Source organism: Callospermophilus lateralis, chromosome 4 (assembly GCF_048772815.1).
Source record: "Callospermophilus lateralis isolate mCalLat2 chromosome 4, mCalLat2.hap1, whole genome shotgun sequence".
NCBI lineage: Eukaryota > Metazoa > Chordata > Mammalia > Rodentia > Sciuridae > Callospermophilus > Callospermophilus lateralis.
In genome coordinates, this window is record NC_135308.1 from 39769900 (window position 1) to 39792794 (window position 22895).

The window sequence follows — 22895 nt, forward strand, 5'->3', positions numbered from 1 at the left end:
GCTGGAAGCTCTACCCTGGGGAGATGTCAGTGCTAATAAAATTCTAAGGAATTTGTTAACTCATCATTTTCACTAACCCCACAGCCTGTTTGTTAGAGTTTTCTCTTAAAATTCTCCCTTTTTAGATGAACTAGAGAAAGAATAGGGTTAAAGTTAAAGGGTAAAAATAGGTTGAGTAGTTTCTTTGGCCTGTCCTTAATGCGTGAGAAATTTGATCATTTGCTTTTCTATAAGTGAGATTAGTTAAGAAACTTAGTCACCCCTGATGGCAAAACTTCCAGTGATGAAAATCTTAAAATATTGGAATGGGTACCGTTAGTTACATGGTTAAAAATTCAAAGTACAAAATTATATCTCACAAAAGTTTCTATTCAAATTTTCCCCTCAAACTGTCCAACTCCTTCCTAAGATTGCAACCAATCTTTATCAATTTCTGGTAGTGTATCCTTTTAGATATATTTTGCTTATACAAACAAAAAAAAATAGATGCATACATACAGGTGTATATAATTTCCCCTGATTTAATGAAAATGGTAACATACTATTATAAAAGTGTTATATGTTTAAAAATTTGCACATTAAGTATCTTGGAGATCATTTTATAGTAGTATAAAGAACTTTCTGTTTTTTTTTAATCTTCAATAAGGTTTCATTTTATAGCTATATCATGATTTACCAGCTTTTAATTCATGAATAATTTATAGTTTTAATCTTCTGTTAATATAAACAATGTTGAAATAAACAAGGTTTTATGTACATGCCATTTCTTCTTATGTGTATTGTAAGATTAATTCATATATATGAACTTAGTGGCTCAATGAACATGTGCATTTATAATTTTGTTAGGCATTGTGAATTACTCTATAGAGGTCATTATAATTTATATTCACATCTGCACTGCGATTGCCTGTTCACATTTCTACAGAGTGTTATCAAACTTTCTAATCTTTAAGTGAAAAATTATTTTTCAATATAGTTTTAATTTGTATTTTCCTTGAAGAGGAAAAATATATGCTAAATTTTTTCTTATGACAAAGAGCCATAAAGTTATGTGGAGTTATTATCTGATCCTTAATGTTGTTCCTGAAGTTTTGTGGCAGGTCAGCATTAGAGTTCAGAGACCAGGAAAATGGCAACATGCCCAGAACCAAGATGGAAAGAAAAGCCAACAGGCCCAATTTCATGAATATTTGCCTTGATGGAGTCCCTGATGATATCCTTAGAAGATAATTTCTGTTTTTATGTGGATGCAATTAGCAGTGAAGTTTCAGATTTCCCAATGCCCACAAAAGTAGCTCTAAGTACTTGGCAGAGGGTGTTTTTTTGTTTATTTTTCTCTCAATCTATCCCATAGAAAAAATGAAGAAAAACAGGTTCTATATTTATAGGTATAACAATAGAACTGTGGGGGGTTGGACCAAGTCATCTGGGTCATATGAGGGTTATAAAGATTAAATAACATGTTTAACACAAGGAATATTCTGCTTAGGGAGGAGGCACATTGGTAATTAGCATAATTGTCTCATGACTTGCAGAAACATCCGTGGTTTTTTTTCTTTCTTTCTTTTTTTTTTTTTTTTTTTTTTTGTGTGTGTGTATGGGCGAATCATCCAATGGTGCTTAATGTTGTTTCTCTTTAAAATTAATCACATGGCTTCTTTTAAAAGTCATAGATCATGTTAGTTATGTGTCTGTCTTTGTAACAGGGACCTCAAAAACAAGTGAGAGGTGGAATAAAATAAGACTAGGAGTTGGGCCTCCTGGGTTTGCACTGGCTTCTCACTAATTGTATGACCTTGTGCAAGTCATTTGACCTTTCTGAGCTTCAATTTCTTCACTCAGAATAATGAAGATAATAATCTGACCTATATACACCTGGGTCTCATGAATAAATAATGGACCATTGTATATGTGAAAAGAGTGTACAACTATAAATAACAACACATCTGTTTGTCTGTTAGTTCATCTAATATTCTTGGTATAGGCAACTATGAAATACAGCATCTTCAGATTTTCTTTCCCCCTCAGAAACAGTTTGCTTAAAGTGCTTTTAGCAAACTCCAGTGAGGTAATTAAACTGTTTTTTTAAAAATTGGATTCAGGTTGTCTGACATTTAATGATTCATTAATGTTATATCTCTCATAGGCAGAATATTATCTTTGGAAAAGCTTTGTATTCGAAATATGCCTTATAGAAGAAAACACTCTATGGGCTGAAAATAGCTTTGGATGAAATTTGCTTAGTCAAGCAAAGAGCAAAGACTCAGTTTGTGTTTAGGGAAAAGTGGGTGGACCCCGTTTCTCTCTCCGGTGTTCTACACTCCTTCCCACTTTTTATATTAAGATCTAACAGCTGGAGTGCTCATTTCTTTAATCTTTAATAGGTGTTTGCTAATAAACCTCTCAGAACTATGAAGACAAATACAGACCGTCAGTGGGAACCACAAAGAGACATTCGCTGTTGGTTCCTTGCAAGCCTCCCACCTTCCACCTCCACCACCCCTTGATGCACTGACCCCACCTCTGTCAGGAGGTCAGAGGGCTCATTAGAACACTGGTGGTCAGAGGGGAGGAGCGGGAGGCTGATCCTCTGTGTAGCCCGGCCAGCCCTAAGTACCTAGCATTGGCAGAGCTTTGGTCGCCCGTGTGGTCTGGGGACTCGCGCTTCATCCAGGTGCGCAGGCAGCATCCCGCCGCCCAGCGTCGCACGTGGCAACAGGTGCAGCACCTCCCTGGGTAGACGCCTCAGGCGTGGGGGCGCGCTCGCTCTTAGCCCGGGAGCGCGCGGGGCCTCGGGATTGGGACACGGGAGAGCGAGAGGAGGGAGCGAGCAGAGCCCGCCAACCTGCCGAGAGGAGCTTCGTCGAGCCAAGAAAAGCAGGAGTCTCCCTGGCTCGCGCCTCCAGGTACCGCCTCGCGCGTCTCTCAAGTTTCTCGGGGCGCAGCCCTCTTGAACCTCGCCTGTCCTGGGTCTCCCGCTGGGAGCCGGAGGAAGGGTCCTCTCCGAAAGAGCCGCGGCGGGTTGAGGAGCTGAGACCGCTGAGCTTTTCTATTTACAAGTTTTCCCAACTCCCCGCCCTTGCTCCACCCCCTGGCAGCCCGGGAGGCGGGGAGGCCGAGACGCCCGGACTCCGGGTTCCCGCTTGGCAGCCGTTGCTGCCGCCGCCAGGGTGCTGTTGGGTTGGGGGCCGAGCCGCGCGCCTCAGGTGCACACGCCGCCGCGCCGTCCTCCCGGGGTCGGCCTGGAGCGCCCCAGCCCAGAGTGCCAAGGGCGCCAGGGCTCCGAGCGCTCTCTCCGCCGCTGCTCCCCCGAGGGCTCGGCTTTGGCTCCGAGGCGCTGCGGGTAAGTGCAGAGCTGGGTAGATTCCCGCCGCCCAGCCTGGCCGCGCTGGCGATCTCTCTGAGGGGGACGCGGTCAGTGCAACTGACTGGTGGTGACCGGACTAGTTTCCGAAGCCCGGGGCGCGTATTTGGGTGTGCCAAAGTTGGGGGAGAAGGTGGGGTGGCAGCTCCGCGGAGCAGAGGCAGTTCTCACGTGGGGTCAGTGCGGCTCCTGCGGAAGGGACGGATGCGGATCTTGTAGCTGTCACCTTGAAAGTGACCGGCTGGTGATGATGGAGGGGGGGCGTGGATTTCACTGTAGACTGGGTGAAGCCCATACGCCAGCTTGTACCCCCAGCCAGAAGCCGCCCACCTGGCACTTGAACCGCCGGGGCCGGCGACCCCAGCCTTCCCGCTGGGCCGTTTGCTTGGGAATCTGGGCTGAAAATGTGGGAGACATGGGGGTTGCTGCAGTTCCTAAGTCTTTTTGCTATGCCTCATTACTTCCTGCGGCTCGTTTGTACTTTTCAAGCTCTCTAGAAAAAATCCACTCCTAGTTAAGGCCACCTTATTGACTACTCAATAGTAATTAGTGGACTTAGGAGTTGAACTTATTTTAGATAAATCTTTTTTGCCCTAATCCCCCCACCTCCCCCTAATCTTAAGACATACTCTTTTCTGCTAGGTCATTTGTAGATTTTGACTTGGAATAATTAACCTTAGAAGGGGGAATGAAGAGGTTAATTATTCATTTAGCCTGCCTGCATAGTTGCACCTATTCCGTTAAATACTATTTTAAGCAGTCAGTGTTCTAAGCAAGGAAATCCAGTGTATTTTGTTTGTTTGAATAAAACCAAAATCTTAGGCCAAACAAGAGGGGTGAGAGCTTTCATGTTTTGCCAGGTGATTGGAATTCAATCTTCACACTAAATCACAGTTCTGGGGATGGGGGTGGGTGGGAGTGGAGTTTTAAGGAGTGAATTCCTGGGAGAGGAAGAAATTTATGGGGTGGGGGGATTAAAAAAAAAAAAGAAAGAAATACAAGACTTTGCTACCTGGAACCTATGATCTTTTTAAGAAATCTAACTACATCCAGATAACAGTGTATGGGTAACTCTAAAGGGAACTGCATAATCGAAATTCTGGTTACATAGACCAATGTTTTTAGGGATGATTACAGCAGGAAATGATGGACTTTAAATTAAAACAATACCCTACTTGCATAGCTTTACAATGTGGAAAATTGCTTTTATAGAATTTTTCTTTAAGTACTATATTCCATAAAGAAAGTTATACCCAAAACCCTATTTGCTTATTAAAAATTAAAAAACCCTCATAGGAGTCGAATTTAGTTTAAAATAACATGTAACATGCAGTTCTTTATGTAATTTGCACCAACTTTTCCCACCTATTCTTTCTGGCTTTTGGTGGTGGGGGTGGGGCTGGAGATCAGTTTTGTGCCTGTCACCCATATACTCTTCCTATCAAGGTATACCCTCCAGCCTCCAACATCTGTTCTTGTAGAGAAAATAGTGTTTGGTAGAGGTCTGCATCATTTAATTAAATGTCAATAAATCAAAGTTGACTTTTAGAGTGCTTAATAGGATTATGACATTCTAGATAAATTTCTTATAGTATTTCTTGGAAACTAAGCTCCAATTATTAGACTTGAGCTTTTAATGTCATTTAATAGCCCTGTTAACTATCTTATGATTTCAAAAGTAATGCATGCTTGATATATAAAAATTAGGAGATTCAGAAAAGTGCAAGAGTTAAATAATCGTACTACCTACCTAAAGATATAATTAACATTTTCTTTGTATATGTTAATATATAAAACAAATTGTTACTATAATATATACCAATATACACGCCATTTTTTCCTGCTTGCTTAGCATATCATAAAAATTTCTCATGACATTGTCTTCAGAAACCTTATTTTAGTGTTTATGCAGTATTTTATTCTATAGTTGTATCAGTTTATTTAACCATTTTCTTTTGTTAAAAAAATTTTTAAAGACATTGATGGACCTTTATTTTGTTCATTTATTTATATGCAGTGCTGAGAATTGAACCCAGTGTCTCACACATGCTAGGCAAGTTCTCTACCACTGAGCCACAACCCCAGCTCCTATTTAACCATTTTCTAACAGCTGAACTTTTGTTTATTTCTAGTTACTATTATTAAATATACTCTTAGAAAAATCATCCTTTTAAAAACTTTGGGACAGGATATATTAGGAAGGAGTCCTTGAAAAACAGTTCATAGTTCAAAGTCTCTTGATAAGCATTTGCTTTTCAAAAAAAAAGTTTAACCAAAGTAATGTTTATCAGCATTCTGTGAGAGTACTTGTTAACATGGATCATCCCTAAAAAGGAAGAAATATTCTTGCCAGCTTTATAGGTGAAAAATGCTACCTCAATATTTAAATTTCCATTTTCTTTGGTTACAAATGGTGTTGAACAACAACACAAAAATATTTCTGGTTTATTTTTTTTTTTTAATTTTTGTTACTGGGGATTGGACTCAGGGGCACTTCCACCACTGAGCTACATCCTCACTTCCCCACTCTTTTTTTTTTTTTTTTTTTTTTTTTTTTTGAGACAAGGTCTTACTTAGTTGCCCAGGCTGGCCTCTAACTTGCAACCCTCCTGCCTCAGCCTCCTGAGTTGCTGGGATTAAAGGTGTGTGCCACTGTGTCCAGTGGTTTTCTTTCTTTTTAATTGGATATAGTGCCAGATTTTTTCTTGGAACATTAATGTCTTTCTGTTAATTCATAAGGGCTCTTTATGGATTGTTAGAAAACTTTTGCCATCATATTGAAGATAATCTTTCCATTTCATCCTTTGCCTTATAAACATTTATAGTGGTGTTGATTAACAAAGTTCTCTACTCAGCATTACTAAATCTATTGACATTCTCGAGACAGAATTTTTAACACTTCTAAATTATGTTTAAGAACTATGTGTGAAAGTGGTAGAAGACTTTTGTGAAAAGAATTCCTCCTCAAATTCTGAATTAGAGGCTGTTGTAATGGGTTGGAATCTATGTTCTAGAGTATATAATATTGCAGAACTTCTTGCATTTTTGGTGACAAATTGTCAAGACTGGCAAACAACGTTCTTTGAAGTCAAAGCAGAAAGTTTCAAATCCCAGACATTGAAAACCTTTTAGATTTGTTGTGATTATACAAAGCAGGCCCTTTTGCTATTAGTTATTGTAGTTTCTTACAGAATTGTTATGAGTCTTTCCTTGATGTCTTGACAGAAACATTTTTCCCAAACTAATTTCCAACACTGTTCATAGATTTGTTTGAAGGGGACAAAAAACCTTCCTGATTTCTCAAACTTATCTTTCTATATATACTATGGAAGCTTAAATATTTCCCGAGGACTTTTCAAAGGCTTCACTGAATGGCATGAGTTCTCCATCACAGCCTGAATCCATGCATTCTCCCCTGCCCCCCCAATCTTTAGAGCCCAGGGGTAAGCCATGGGGTACTATTTGGGCTGTGAGCATGAGGTTAGTACTCCTGGTGTTTGGTGGCAGATAAAAATGGCCCCAGATTTTCTCTGGAGGTGAGTAGGCCTAGGAGGAGGTGGCCCTATAGCTGGCAGGTATGTGGGCAGTGGTGACTGTGGCCTTCAGAGGAAGTAAGCTGAGGACGAGTGATCACATTCTACAGAAAAGAGGAACCAGGTCCCTTGGTAAGAACTCAGCTAGCCTGAAATCTGGTTCTGAAAAACCTGCTTTGACCAGAGGTCTCCATGCTTGAGTTATGATAGCCTAGTGTAATTGGAGTAGCGATTTCTTCTAAAAATTTTATTCCTAAACCAAGTTTAATTAAAGATTGCTCTGATGATAATTAATTTTTTTAAAAAAAATTCTCTCAGTATTCTTTGAAGTCAGCAGTTACTACTACTCTTTCATGTGGGCAGTTTTCTATGATGATATTAATGAATAACTTTCTTGTTCACTTGGCCCAAGATAAAAAAAAAAAAAAGTTTTTATTTTTGGGGATGACAGATTTGAGGGTCTATCTTTACTATGTGAATAAATACTGTAAGCTTCATTTTTGTACACCATAAACCAGTTTGTATTTGATTTTTCAGATGTACAGTGTTACACGATTGAGGAAGAAAGATTTGCTCAACCAATTGAGTGTAAATAAGTAGTACCTAGAGGTACTTCATTTAATAGCTTTCAAACACTTCAGAAGTACATATTTCCACATAAAACTTAGATTTACAAGGCAACTTAATTTGTTCATTAAAGCTAGTAGGTTTTCCTTGCACTGTAGCTCAAATACCATATTGAGTACTGAAAATGTATTTATTCAAAGATAAAATGCTTTTAAGTTTTGCTGTCAGGCCCATGTCTCAAGGATGTTCATGTGTACACATTAGTTACATGAATAAAATAAGAAAAACCATACCTCTTACCTTCATTGTAACTTAGGAACTTAGTTTTACAACTTCACAATGGAATATAGTTTTAAAGTTATTTGAAGTTTCTCTTGAGGAAAATGTGCTTACTGTTTGTGTAAAGTTGACTAGAATCTTTGTGTGTGTGTGTGTGTGTGTGTGTGTGTACTGGGGATTGAACCTACGGGCTTTAGAACTGAGCTACACCCTCACTTCTTTGTTATTTTTATTTTATTTTTGAGGCAGGGTGTCCTCACATTGCTGAGGCTGGCCTTGAACTTGTGATCCTCCTGTGTCAGTTTCCTGAGTCACTGGGGTAGTGTCTGGCTGAGTAGAATCTTTTTGAGCAGTGAAAAAAAAAGATGAAGTGCAGGTCCTAAGTTCCTTAGACTAGCTGCAAAGGGGCAAAGAGGTTGCAAGGAATTGTGCCAAGAGGAAGGATAGTTCTGCTCGTTTTCCAACAGTGTGGAGACCTCTGGTCAAAGCAGGCTTTTCAGAACCAGATTTCAGTGCTTCCCACCAGCACAGCAGTACAGAGGGGCAAACTAGGAACACATGGGTCTTCTAGGTAAGCTGCTTTGTAATGGGTTTTTATTCTCATTTTTAAAAATATTTTATTTTTGGTGCTGGGGGTTGAATCTAGGGGTGCTTTACCACTGAGCTGTATCCCTAGTACTTTTTGTTTTCTGTTTGAGACAGGGTCTCCCTAAGTTGCTGAGGCTGGCCTTGAACTTGTATTCCTCCTGCGTCAGTCTCCTAAGTCACTGGAATTACAGGTATGCACCACTGAGCCTGGCTGGAATGGGCTTTTAAAACATTAAATTACCTTATTATCATTCTTTTAATTATATGTCTGTGTTGTGAATAAATTGAGTGCTAAGAAAATTGGATGCAAAAGAAAATTTAAGTTTGAGGACCTATCACAATTACCATGATGGTCTGCTATTAGCTAAGATATTGCAGAAACTTAAATTGGCATTGTGAAAGGAGTCCTTCTGTGAAATATCCATACTTACTAGAAGAATAGGAAGAAGAGGTGTAAGAGTATATTCTTATGTAAATAAACATATAGCTTAAATCACATTTATGACTGTATTCTTTAAGTCTTGACTATTGGGTTGTTAGCTTATCTCCTATTTTTTTCCTACGTTGGAGCCTTGGTAATAATTAACTCAGGTGTTATTTACAGGTGCTATATACCAATCCTGAAGGAAAAGTCAATATTTCTTCACCTTATTTCAGATAAGCAGTTCATATGAGGTATTTAGTAGTGTTCAGTTGCATATAAGAAATTAATTTTTTTTCATATTTATCTTTTTTTAATGACTGTTAATGATTAGTGATAGCATGTTGAAACTGCAGGTCCTTTTCAATCAGAGCTCATTTGGCTAGCTTGATGAAATAAAAATAGAAGCCAGTGTAGATACAAGCGTTCTAAGGGATGATATTCAAACATAGATCTACCCTCTTCCCCCACCTCTCTGTCAAGTAGTTGAGTTGTACTTACCGGAATACCAGTTAATTATCTTGGGTCATAAAAAGTTGTATTTTTTTTTTATTATACAGTAAACTGCTATAGTGTAATCCTCTCATTCTTAGACACATTACATAATTGAACCATATTTGCCTGTCACTAATCTGTTCCAATAGGCTTTAACTGCAGTGAACCTGGCAGAAGTGCCTCATGCTGGTAGAGAAAGATGGATTGCAGAAATGAGAAGTGGGTTAAAAAGGCTGAGTTATGTCAGGACCTGTTTATTGAGAAAAATGCACTTGTTTTATTAGCTCATCCATGTCTGCCTCACATGCAGAACCAAGCCCTTTATGTATATAGTTAGGCCTGTGTTTTCATGTTAAATGGCAAGTAAAAGAATCTTTGCTGTTTGAATATTATATTTGATTTTCATCATCTACAAGTTCTGAGTCAAGCACTTTCTATGGTTCAAATCTTGTACCAGGGCACAGATCTGAAAAGCATTTGGCCCCAATTCTGAGGATGTTACTCTTTTTGTTGTTGGAATTATTTCCCAAGTTGTTATTGTGCCATAATTCCCACCAAATTTTGGTAAACAGGTTGTTTTGACATTCTTGATTATAATCATCATGACTCTTTTCCTTCTTACTAGAAGAGCTGAAAAGCAAAAACACTTAATACTGTACTTTGATTTTACTTAATTTCTCTGAATACTGTTTGGTAGTTAATTTTTCCAATATATGAATGGATATGTATATTTTCTCTGTGTAGGTGAAAATATATGTACACATTTTTTAAAAAAAATATACTAGGGATTGAATCCGAGGCCTCAAGCATACTAGGCAAGTGCTCTACCATTGAGCTAGTTCTCCAATATCTTCTTGTTACATTTTGTAAGGCTTTTGAAGATAGAGTTTGAACCTTACAGTACTGGGAACATTTGTACTTTTATAATTATTTGTGATGGATGTAGCCCGATAAATCATTTAGAGTTCTGATGGCATGGAAATTCAAAATTATTTTTTGCAGTTAATTAGTAGAAAGTCTTTTAAACCGGAAGTATGAATTTCCTTACTCATTTCCCCGCTTTCCTCCTTGACCTCTCCTCTTGCTCTCACCCCTCATCCCAAGTTACATACTGGACAAGCAAAGGGACAAAGGAGGTTTATCAAATGAAACTGAAATTCAAAAACTTATAACCTTACTAATATATAATCATAGGACAATTATTTCCTGTGTCTCTCTGGGAAGGATGACGTTGGAGCAGAGTAGCAGAGCTGGAAGGTGCAGAGGATCCTGTTCCTTCGGAGGGAGTTTTTTGTTATGAAGAGCCTTTCTCAGGACATCTGCCATACCCATGTGCAAACTCTTACACAGAATTGATTCCACTTGTGATAATTTATTACTTTCTCCACTTACACAGAAAATCACAAGTTGATGATTTCTCTTGAATACCAACTTGGGCTGTTTTCTGTTTAAAGAACTATGTCTTACAACTTATAGAGGAGAATTCAGATGACTTTTCACGCTGAGATTGTTCTTTCTCCTATAGTATTTAATATTTGTGTTTCAGAGTAGTTTTGCATTTCTATAAAACCTTTTGGTAGTTTGCTAGATTTTTTTTTTTTCAATACAGTAATGGGGATTGAACATGACCTGGTTCATTCTAGGCATGTGGTCTATCATTGAGCTACATTTCTGGCTCTCTTTTCTTTTTCTTTAATTTTGAAACAAGGACTTGCTAATTTGCCTAAGCTGGCCATGAACTTGTGATCCTCCTGCTTCAGCCTCCTGAGTGACTGAAATTATAGTCATGAGCCACCATACAAATCACACATCTGATTTCTAGAATTCTTGATTATTGAACTCAATTTTATGCTCTCAAGTACTAACAAATTTGTTGTTTAACATTTAAGAAATATTTCTGTCAACATCTCACTGATGTTGCTTTAGGAAGACACTAATGGGAATTATTGCAGAGGGATTTCCTAGCTCTTAATTTCAATGTGAAAATAAGGTTCTAATCAATAAAAGTGGAATGGAGATAGGAAAAAAAAAACCTGTTTCTTTTATTATGAAAAAATGTAAACCATTTTATATTGCAGATTGGACTATTATAAAAAATGTGAGTTTTAGTTTATCAAATGAAACTGAAATTCAAAAATTTGTAACCTTACTAATATATAGTAATAGGACAATTATTTTCTACTTCAATAGTAAAAGGTATTTTGATCTTGAAAATTTGCCCTCTTCCCCACCGTCCAGTACTGAGTATTGCTTTTCTTCTTTTGCTTTTGAATTTGGAATGCTAAAATAGAGGTATTTCTATAGTTAGCTAGGTTTTGCTCACCCTGACCTCAGGTATGAGACCTTGGAAAGATACTTTGTTATAGAATTGGAAAAAATGTTATGAGTATCAGAACACTTGGAACAGGAATGTAATGGAGAGTGCAAAAACTGAGCAATTAGACACAGTAGGGTTCATGTCTCAGGTCTTCTATGTCAGCTGGGTGACCTTCCGTGAGTTACTTCATTACCTCTGCACCCCAGGTGCCTCATCAGTACCTCATGGCTAAGGTGCTATCTCTTGGGGTTATTCTGTCACAGTGCCAGGTATATAGAAGATCAATAGGTGCTAAAAATCTCCTTTGTTTTAAATCTCTTCTGATTCATAAGTTGCTTTCTTAATTTGCTTGACTTGGCTTTGGTGAAGGTGTTGCTTAAACTTGCTGGTGCTCTCTATTGGAATCAAATTATTAGGAAGGAGCCTGATAACTTTCCCTTTTCCTTTGAAAGATTTGGTTTATACAGTAGCATTTGACATTTCTTCTTGGACTCCAGTTTTGTTACCTTTTCGTTTTCTTTAGAACTGTGAATTTAGTGACCTGCTCATATTTTTTTTAGATTGGAGCTGTATCTTTTTAAATCCAAACAGATACTTTCACCTTTGCTAAAAAGTCTGTATATTATGTTACCAGTTTTCTATGCGCACATTTTAAAAGCACTTAGAGTTGAGTCATCACTTCTTGAAGTAATAATGCTCTTGTGGATTTTAAAGTACTGAGGGCCCTTATTCTAATAGTTAAGCTTTAACTTAGTCCAAAATGTTCAAGAGTATAAATTGTAAAATCTTACTATTTATATGTTTAAATACTAAAGAGATTCTGAACTTTTATTTTTGAGGCAAAGAGAAATTATGTTTTTGGAAAGCACCTTGTTAATATAACACATTAAGAACATTTTCATTCAGTAAGCATGTCAGTGATTTGTGCAGAGCAGGTCATGAGAGCTCTGTTTGACACAGAAGGAAATTGGGGACCAGAACTATTTGAATAAATGTTTTGTCTTATGGTAAGTTAAGGACTGGTACTAAGGACTTCTACTCTTTCTTTCTCTACTCCCAACACAGTACTCTTATTTGACGAGTTTTAATGTCAGTAAAATGTAATAAATTAGTATTGCCAGGTTTTTTTCTAAATATTGGTGTTGAAGTGGGATCCAAGTTATGCAATGGTTTGGAATATAAAAATACAGATGACATAGCTTAGGATTATGGCTCATTATTGTTCCATTTTCTAACCACAGAACATTAATACAGAATGTTAAATGTTGGAAGTCATTTAGATTAGTAGCACAAATGGAAATTTAACAGTTACAGATTGTTACAATGTATTTCATTGCTATAGGATTTAGCTTTCAGACTATTCTGAAAGAACCATCATTTGGATCTTCTGATTGTATCCCATTTCATAAATTAACTATCCAGTCATATTGAATAGGGACTGATATTTTAAATAATTTATTCTATAAGAATACAAGTCCTATTTCCTTATTAAGCTACACAGAGGCAGGTAATTATTGGGGTGTATAGGGATAATTCCCTGGAAATTCAGCTAAAAGGGAACTGGGAAGAGATGCCCCTTGAAACCAGTTACACCTGAGAGTCTGGGTCGAGTCTCTAGCCCTGAAGGTCATCAGCTCTCTATTACCAGGTGTTGTCTAAGAAAGGTAGAGTATTGGGACTTTAACAGTGGACCCTTTTATGGAAGTTGGCAGTCCTTTTGCCTAACCAAAGTGAGTTATATGTGTACATTTGTTGATCTTCTGTTCAGAAATTTTTATTAGCCAATGGAAGGCCTAATGTAATCATTTTCAAGTGAAGGATACAGGAAGCTGATGTTTAATAAAGGTTGGGAGGTACTAGGTGAGGTGCCAACTTGCGTAACCCCACACACACAGTGACGATTTTCAGTTGGTCTTGGCACGATTCAAGTGGAAAATTATTTCCTTTAAGCCAAGTGGACTTTGAAGAGATGTGATACCTGTCCAAAGGTTTTGAACAAGGAGCTATTCATGGTCATATAGCCCTTTCTGGAAAAGATTTTATTTTAGCTTTAAACTCTGCCCACCTACCTGGCCTACCTCATTTCCCTCAAATTGCTTGTGCTATTTCTTGGGTAATTTCTCTAGGGAACTATATGTAATTTTACAAACAAAAAGCATGAGAAGTCTTCAAGTCACTTTTTAGCCCAACTGTATAGCCCTTGACATTGTCCTCGATGGGTACCGGGTATGCATGGTGGTTTAGTTTTTGTTATTTACTTTTACAGACAGTTCTTTTTTTGTTGTTTGTTTAATTTTTGGTACTGGGGATTGAATTCAGGGGCTCTTTATTACCGAGTAATATCCTTAACTTTTAAATTTTTTTATTTGAACTTACTTTCTTTGTGCCTCAGCCTCCTGAGTCATTGAGATTACAGGTGTACACCACCATGCCCAGCTTGAACAGTTCTTTCTATACTGACTCAATACTGCTCTTGAACTTGGTTTTGTTGTTTTGACTGTCATTTTTTACTGATTTTCATGGGGAAAGAGATCTACTTTCCAGTGGAATTCTGAAAATTATCTACATTATGATGTAATAGCCAAAAATTTGACCTTAATTAGACCTTAATTTTGTTTACTTCTCTATTAGTGGTATTGAGACTAACTCTTTATATTTATTTGCTCAATAAATAGTTTTAGGGATTTTGACTAAGGCTGAGAAATACATTTTCAAGTCACCAGAAGTCTGTTGGCTTGAGACTGTAGGCAACTGGCACATGGTCCTGACCTGCTTTTTAAGGAGATGCAGTCTACAGCGATAGTGCCCTTAAAGAGTTGTGTCCAGAGACCTACATTTAATAGAAAGGTCTGGGTGAATATATTTAGGAGGTAACAGTAAAGCTAAAATTCTGAATAAGTAGAACAGATAAATTAGCATTTATTTGGTATAATGAACATTCAGAAGTTTCAAATGGGTAGGAACGATTAGTTGGAAAGCAGATTTCAGAACAAGAACCAGAAAAAAAAATGTAAATTTTGACATGAAGTATTGGATCTGTGAGACTGCACAGGGATTGAACCCAGAGGCACTTAACCACTGTGCAACATCACCAGCCCTTTTTATGTTTTATATTTTGAGACAGGGTCTTGCTAAGTTGCTTAGTGTTTCACTGAGTTGCTGAGGCTGGCTTTGAACTTGAGATCCTCCTGAGGTCCTGGGATTATAGGCATGCACCACTGTGCTTGGCTGCACATTGCTGTTTACTGGCCATGTGATGTTTGAAAAAAAAAATTGAGATAAAATTAAGTACCATGAAATGAAATGCACCTAGTGTAAGTGTATAATTATGAGTTTAGATAAATATGCCTGTATGTAACCATACATCAGTTAAGATTTAGAACATGTCCATCATCCCAGAAAGTTCTCTCAGGTGAATGAACAAGATGTTGATCTTTGGTCATCAGCACGGTGAGGACGATAATAAAGGTTGTCAGACAAGGTTGTCAACATTACAACCACAGCAGCTAACAACTGGGTATGTTAGAAAGTTTACAAAAATTTCATTTAACTCTAAAACAATCCTGTAAGAGGGGTTGTTGTTGTTATGTTGGTTTTTGTAGATGAGGAAAATGAGGTCAAGATTGATTTTTGGCTTGCAAATGTAATTCAGTTACTGAGTCAGTTTGGAAGCTCCTTGAGGAACGTGTACCCTCCATGTCCAGGTGGCTTTGGGGTCTGTTGCTGTGTATTTTTTTTTTTTAATATTTTTTAGTTGTTGATTTACCTTTATTTATTTAATTAATTTATTTATATGTGTTGCTGAGGATTGAACCCAGTGCCTCACACATGCTAGGCAAGGGCTCTACCACTGAGCCACAACCCTAGCCCCTGTTGGTGTGCATTTAAGAGCTACAAATGTTAGGTGATGTTTGTGATTGTGGAGAGGAGGGTGAAAAAGATTCCCCATCTGAGCTTGGCACAGTGGTATCTGCCTGCAGTCTCACCTACTGAGGAGGAAGGAGGATTACTTGGGCCAAGGAATTTAGGGCCAATCTGGGTAACATAAGTGGGACTCCTTTAAAAAAAATAATAAAAAAAATAAAGAACTGGGCTTAATATCCATTGCTGCTATTCATTAACTGTTTTCTTGGGCAAGGTGCTATTTTCCTGGAAACATCAGGTGAACATCTCTGAAAGGGAGGAGGAGTGGGGAAGGTGACTGTCTTGTGACCTGTCTGTCCAAAGGCCTGTCAGTGGACTCTGAAGAGCTGAGCCCTGATGTTATCTTTGTCCATGGAAGAGGTGGCTGCTTACTCTCCCACCCTGACCTCACACAGTGCTGATGGTGCACAAGTAAGCAGGCATGACAGTGTGTCAGAGAGGAGGTCCCCACTTGCCAGGCCCTTGATGTGCTGAGCACTGTGCTGACCAGCTCTTTCTCTGGCCCGTCCTCCTGATGTTCAGAAGCTGCAGATCGTTTCTCAGCTGTTAGGTCATCCTCGCTCCACAAAACCTGTCAACTGTGTTGGGAAAGAGCCTTTAAAAAAAAAAAAAAAAAAAAAGTTCTATTTTTATTTTCTTCCCAAAGATATATCCTTGATACAGAACAGTATGTGTTGGTTTGAGGTGGGTGACTTTTTAAGTGATCCAAAGAACTGTGGAGAAGTCCTCTGGGCTGAACGTAACATGAGCTGCTCCTGGAGTGTGTTTAGATGCTGGGTATTAAACATACTACCCTCACTTTTCTAAGTATTAAACCTAGATCCTTAACTCCTTAACGGTGCTTAGGCAGGGTCCATTTCTTGCAGCCACAGAAGCACTTACACAGTATGACTTTCACAGTACAAATCAGAAGTGGAATTTTCTCTTTCTCTTTTTTCAACTTGCTCACAGGTCTCCATTTCATCTCTCTTGTAGAGAACACATAGCAACCACCAGATAACTCTTGGTTAAAACCATCACTCCCAGGTATTTGAATTTGGTCAATTTAAACTTCCTGTCTTGGGCTGTTCTCTCTCTGAAGGTGTCTTCTCCTTCCCTAGTACAGCCCTTCTGAGTTGATACCTGGGTTCTGAAGAGCCTGATAACATGGTGGCACTGGATGGGGGTGGTCTGGTCCAGGTGCTGCCCTTCAGGCCGCTGGTCTCTGAAGCAGCTGGTCATGGCTGATCCTTGATGCCTCTGTCCCTGTGCATCCTGTGGGGCTGGTGTGTGCTGGTGAATGTGGTCCTTGGTGTGGCTTCTGCTGGCAAGGTCCGCTACACTGCCCTTCCTTCAAGTGTCCCCGGCCTTTTCTGATCCATCGACTCTCTTAGCACCAGCCTCTGTTTGTGTCTTTCTCTGTGGGTCTTCTGCTTTGATCTTCTGGAGGTTTGCAAACTGTCCTTCATATCCCATTGCTGCTCTTTTGTTGCTTAGCTCAGAGCTTCCAAATGCAGATTATAAATCGGACGTTTGGTGACAAAATGTTAACTAGGATGCAGTGAGATGGAGAAAATATAAGGTGCTCAGGTTTTCAAAAGTCAAAATTCATATAACCCAACTAAAGGAATGTTCTTTATTCTGCAATTATGTATTCCATTTTTTAAAATTAGAGCTTTATGTTTATACAGAGTAGTTGGGTTCACACTGACAAACTTGTACATACATGGAAATCTGTTTCAGTTCACGATTCCCCCTCTTTTCCATCCCCTTTTCCCTCCCCTGCTCCCTCTTCTCTCCCATTCTCCTTCCTCTACTGTACTTGACTTCCTTTCACTCATCTATTAATTTATATTTGATTGGGTCTTTATATTATCCTATCTTTCCCTCCCCCTTTCATTTATTTTATTCTAGCTTCTGCATATGAGAGAAAGCACTCAACTTCTTATTTTCTGAGTTTGGCTTATTCACTTAGCATGATAGTCTTTATTTCCATCCATTTATCAGCAAATGCCATTATTTTATTCTTTTTTATGACTGAGTAGTACTCCATGGCATATATATACCACAGTGTCTTAATCCACTCATCTATTGATGGGTATCTGGATTGATTCCATAAATTGGCTGTTGTGAATTGTCCTGCTGTAAGTATTGAGGTCTCAATATGGCTGTAGTAATGCCAATTTTAGATCTTTTAAAAAAAGTTTTTTGAAAAAATTTATTTGTTGGTACTAGAGATCGAACCCAGAGATGCTTAACCACTGAGCAACATCCCCAGCCCTTTTAAATATCTTATTTAGAGACAGGGTCTTGCTGAGTTACTTAGGGCCTCACTGTGTTGCTGAGGCCCACTTTGAACTCGCAGTCCTCTTGCCTCAGGCTCCCAAGCCACTGGGATTACAGGCGTGTGCCACTGTGCCTGGCTCAATTTTAGATCTTTTGGGACAAATACCAAGGAGTTGGATAGCTGGGTTATATGGTGGTTCCATCCCTAGTTTCTTCCAGAGTGTTTTACGTACTCCATTTTTGTGTTAAAATATCCTTTATAATGTGTTGGCAGTAGTTAAGACTTTTGTCTGATATACTCTTGGTGGCAAAATTAAAAGCTGGTATCCCCATGTTGTCTCTCCAGAGTTCAGAAGGGGAAGTTTTACTAGTCCATAAAATCTGAAAGGCTGAGAAACACTCACCTGCCTGCTCCTTATCCTCAGCTCAAGCTTCCCTGTCTTCAGGGAGCTGCACTCAGTCGTTCCCTCCATATCCATGGTCTAAGGTCCCCATAGGTCCCCTTAGGTTTTGGTCACCTCTACTTGGGCAGTTTTTATAATTGTTTGCTTGTAGTTTCTTGTCTTAACTGTAGGCCCATTGAAAGCGCCTTGAAGGCCCATTGAAAGCGCCATTGAAAGCGTCTGCCTTGTTCACCACTTTGTGCCCAACACCTAGCAAAGCAGTGGAGGGTTAGGGAATATTTGTCAAGTGAGTGAAAGCCCTTGGTGGAGAAAGATTCCTCTGAAACAGGGATAAGGGGGGAAACTGGCAGTGCTTCTGGGGGAACCAACCCCCATTGTGAACCCCTGTAGTTTCTCTGGGACTGTTCAAAGTGCTATTGTAAAACTCCTTTATGTACCTAACTGGAGACTCTGAATATAATAAAAATTACATAAGGAATATTTCATTCTCAGAAGTCTGTAATATGAAGAGAATAATGATAAGGAAATTGAAAAAGGTTTAAGTCGCTAACTGACGCATATTTATATAAATGAGGAGAATAGCATTACTCTCAACTATAATTCACACTGGGTTTAGTTAAACCACACTGCTGTCTTGCCTCTACAGCTAAGTTAGGAAGTTAGTGTCCAAAAGGAGAGAAGTTATTTTATCTGATTGAAATACTTTACACAGGGTTGAAATCATTTGGAGAAAAGCATGAGTAAGGACTGGAATTACTCATTTAAAAAAATCGGGGGGCTTAAAATTCTACAGATACTAATTTCTCTCCCGTCTTTAAGTGAAAATCCTTATCGCCCGCAACTCTGTCTTTAAACTCTGAGCTGATGCCAGGCGCAGTGGCTCATATCTGAAATCCCAGTGGCTCAGGCGGCTGAGGCAGGAGGATTGGAAGTCAAAGCCAGCTTCAGCAAATTAGTGAGGACCAAAGCAACTTGGTGAGATCCTGTCTCAAAATTAAATATATATAAAAAAAATAAATGGCTGGGTATGTGGCTCAATGGTTAAGTGTCCCTGGGTCCAATCCCCGGTAACTGCTCCCCACCACACATACACATGCATACACAAAACAAACATCTCTGAGCTGATCTGTCGGGTCATCAGGACTCATAGATCTATGATATTGGGAACAATGACCCTGGCCTTGGTCAGTTTGAAATTTGTGGGCCACAGCTGAGGATGAAGTCAATATATTATCGAACTGTTTCTGTTGAGAATTTATTGCCAAGGGTAGTTATTGATGTTTCCATCTTGATTGACTTTCACATACCAATGATTTTAAAATCTGTCAGTTAAGACATCATACCATTAGGAGCCAGACTCAAGTGCCATTTCATGGAGATGAGAGCTTTGAATTGAACACATCATCCTTACAAATGTAAAACTGACAAAACCTGATTCATGAATTTCCAAATTCTTCTCATAGCACAACATGCATAGTAAATTTTTTTTTCTTTTGTAAAATATATCATCTGCTCCTCCATGTCTATTGAGGACAAATTCTGAGATCTGGTAGGTTCCTCCTTCTTGCATTACCATCTAAGAAATGTGAAAAGTAGCCAATATTGGAGCAGTGAGATTTTGTTTTGCTTGTGAGGGTAAGGGAGGGAATTTCACTGGGTTTGTTGCTTCCTGAGGTCCATGTGGTATTACTTTGTTCTCCCAGACTGCTCTCACATTTAGGAGAAATTCCAACTCCAAAGTGGATGCAAGGAAGGATACCTGACAAACAGAGGTGTACTCACATTTAGAGCCAGAGACTCTCAGTAAACAGATGCTAACTACTAGAGCTGGGACCAGTGAGTGACTCTTCTTTCTTTCTTTCTTTATTTTTAAATATTTATTTTTTAGTTGTAGTTGGAGACAATACTTTTATTTTTATTTATTTTTATATGGTGCCGAGGATGGAACCCAGGGCCTCACACATGCTAGGCAAGCACTTGACCACTGAGCTCCAACTCCAGCCCTGAGTCTTCTTTATTTTATATATTTGAACCTGAGTCAAATACATAAAAGGTGTTATCTTCAGGGGTTTCATAAGGTCTTTATTTAATATTATCAGCAGAAATCTGGAGAGCAGATATTTTTAACACCATAGGTTTGTGTGTTCAGAAAAAATATTCTGATTCTTGACAAAGTTCAGCTTAGGGATAAAGAACAGAGATCAATTTTGATATGTTAAGATATCTTTGGAGGGAGCTTGGCGTGGTGGTGGTGCATTCCTGTAATCCCAGCAACTCAGGTGGCTGAGGCAAGAGGATTGCAAGTTCAAGGCCAGCCTCAGAAACTTAGTGAAACCCTCACAACTTAGCAAGACCCTGTCTTAGAAATAAAAAAAGACTGGAGCTTAGTGGTAAAGTGCCCTGGGGTTCAATCTCCAATACCCCCTCCATCCCACACAAAGTCCTTGGAGGAAAGGTGCAAAATGAAATATGTAAATTTCTCCCCATAGTTTTAGATGCATTCTCCCATGAAATTCCAGTTGATATACTTAGGCCTAGTTTGAGGTTCTTATATTCATTTTAGTAGTGAGATGGAGAAGCCAAACAAATATTTATTTTGAACTTAGAGCTCTTTAAATTTATATTACTGCGGGTTTTTTTTTTTTTTTATAGAGGTGTAGAAGATTAGATGTTTTAGCATCAGATATAGTTTGTTTCTGGAATGCCTGTTCCAATCAGAACTGATAGATGTTACATGTATAAATAGCACAGGGGATATTTAACTTACTACATCGTCTTGGTATGCTCTTTTTTTTTTTTTTTTTTTTAATGAAGGATGACTAACATTTTCTTTTGGATTTTTTTTTTTTCAATATCTTTTTCCAATGCTGTTCCAAAAATCTGAAATCTCAGTGTCGGTAGGGCCCAGGACACATTCTCATCTGTGAGTTGTTTACAGTTTCCTGGCACATGGTTCAAAACCTCCAGAGAGGAGTAGTACCTCTCTTCCATCTTTGATTTGCTAACCTGATGAAATCCTGGATACCAGGCACCATATACGTGTGAAACAGGAGCCCAGCGGAGGACACTCGGGTTTGATGAGGCTGTCCTCTCCTTTGTGGCTCCTTGGAGATTCTTGCTGTGTTAGCAGAGGAATGTTGCCAATATTATTAGGACTTCCCTGGCTTCTGAAGGGTTTCTCTCTAAAGATTGCCTCATGATTATCTAGGGCCAAGTTAGGAATCAGAGAGGGGCCGCTGTCCTAAAAATAGCTTTCAAAGAGGGCCTGAATGGCACAGATCCACCTCGGCCTTCCTGCTGCCAGGAGATGATCACATAAGAAGGGAGGCGATGGGGCCAGGGTGTTGTCCAATGACAGGTGTGCAGAGGGAGAGAAGCCTGAATTTTCTTCCTGGCTTCTGCAGGGGGAGGTAGAAGTTTTACTAGTTGACTTTAAAACAGATTTTAGAAACAGTAACAGTAAATATTGAAGGCCCTTCCTTTTATGAAGATAGGCTCACTGGCATATGTTTCTAGGTGATTCTAACTTGGGAGAAACTCTTGTATTTAAAGTTAATCACAGTAAGTCTGAGGAATCCAAACAGTAGCATGTCTAGTTTTAGCATCAGATGTATTTGTGTTTCTGCCTAGGAACACAAAGCGAAGCATTGTTTGACAACTTGCAGACAATAGAACATTTAAACAGAGGCCAATACATTTGGGATTGAAATTTAGGGGGGGATTATTTAACATTCTTCCTTGTATCTCTTTAGATACAATATTGTACAGATTTTCAGTGGAAGCTATATGGACTAACTAGATGACTTTGAATCATGAAAGTGAAACATGGTCAGAAGACCTAGAGCAACACCCTTCTCCCTCAGCCTTCAGAGTCATCTTGGAGGTCTGATGAGATGGGGGAGGAGTATTCTGTTTGAACGCATATTGATTTAGGAATGGATGGTCATTGACTTCAGAGATTCTGCCACAGCATTTCAGCGTTGACTGTTGAGTGTATGCAGTGTGATCTGATTTGCAGGCCATCGGATTTGGGGTGGGGATGGCAGTAGACTGCTGTGCCTTTGAAAATGGTTCTTGTCACCTTTAGCACTAAACTTAATCTGTTGCCACTTATTGTGTTAATCAGTTTTCCATCACTGTAAGGAAATACTTGAGGCAATTAACTTAGATTTATTTTGGCTCATGGTTCTGGAAGTTCCAGTCTAAGATCAGATGGCCCCATTGACTTTGGGTCTCTGACAAGGATGACACATGGCAGGAGCATGTGGCAGAGTAGCGCTCTTACACCATGAGTCAGAGAGCAAAGAGAAAGAGAGGGCAAGTAGGGGACCCACATGAGGAACATGCTCTTAGTGATCCAAGGACTTCCCATAGACTCCATCTCCTAAAGGTCCATAGCACCTCCCATTAATGTCCCCCCCTGGGGATCAAACCTTTAACACATGAGCATGCATCCAAAGCTTCACATCATTCTAGAGCAGTGGGTCCTTCTTTGGACAGTGTGATGGAAGGCCATTTCCAGGCTTGAAGAGGCTGCAGATGTAACTATATTGCCTAGTATGTATGAAGCACTGGGTTCCATCCTCAGCACCATGAAAAAGAAGGCTTAGAGCGGGGAGAGGCATGAACTGAATTATAATTCAAAAGGATTATTTTGTTGCTGAGTGGAGACTATGTTGTAAGGAGACAAGGGGATAATGGTTTAGTAGTCCAGGAGAAAGAGAATGTGGCTTAGCCC

The 22895-nt window shown here is 39.1% G+C and overlaps 1 protein-coding gene across 3 annotated transcripts in view; it reads left to right on the top strand.

Moving 5' to 3' along the window:
- The first annotated feature begins 2946 nt into the window (after positions 1–2946).
- The window catches only part of Mtus1 (microtubule associated scaffold protein 1), a 142758-nt gene continuing 122809 nt past the window's right edge, over positions 2947–22895 (top strand). Inside the window, exons 1-2 of one of the 3 annotated variants that reach the window (XM_076853748.1) lie at positions 2948–3343; positions 8446–8522. The gene's annotated coding sequence lies outside the window, so the exon portion shown is untranslated. Of the gene's footprint in view, positions 3344–8445; positions 8523–22895 lie in introns of all 3 variants that reach the window. The other 2 variants (XM_076853749.1, XM_076853747.1) reach the window with 2 other exon arrangements.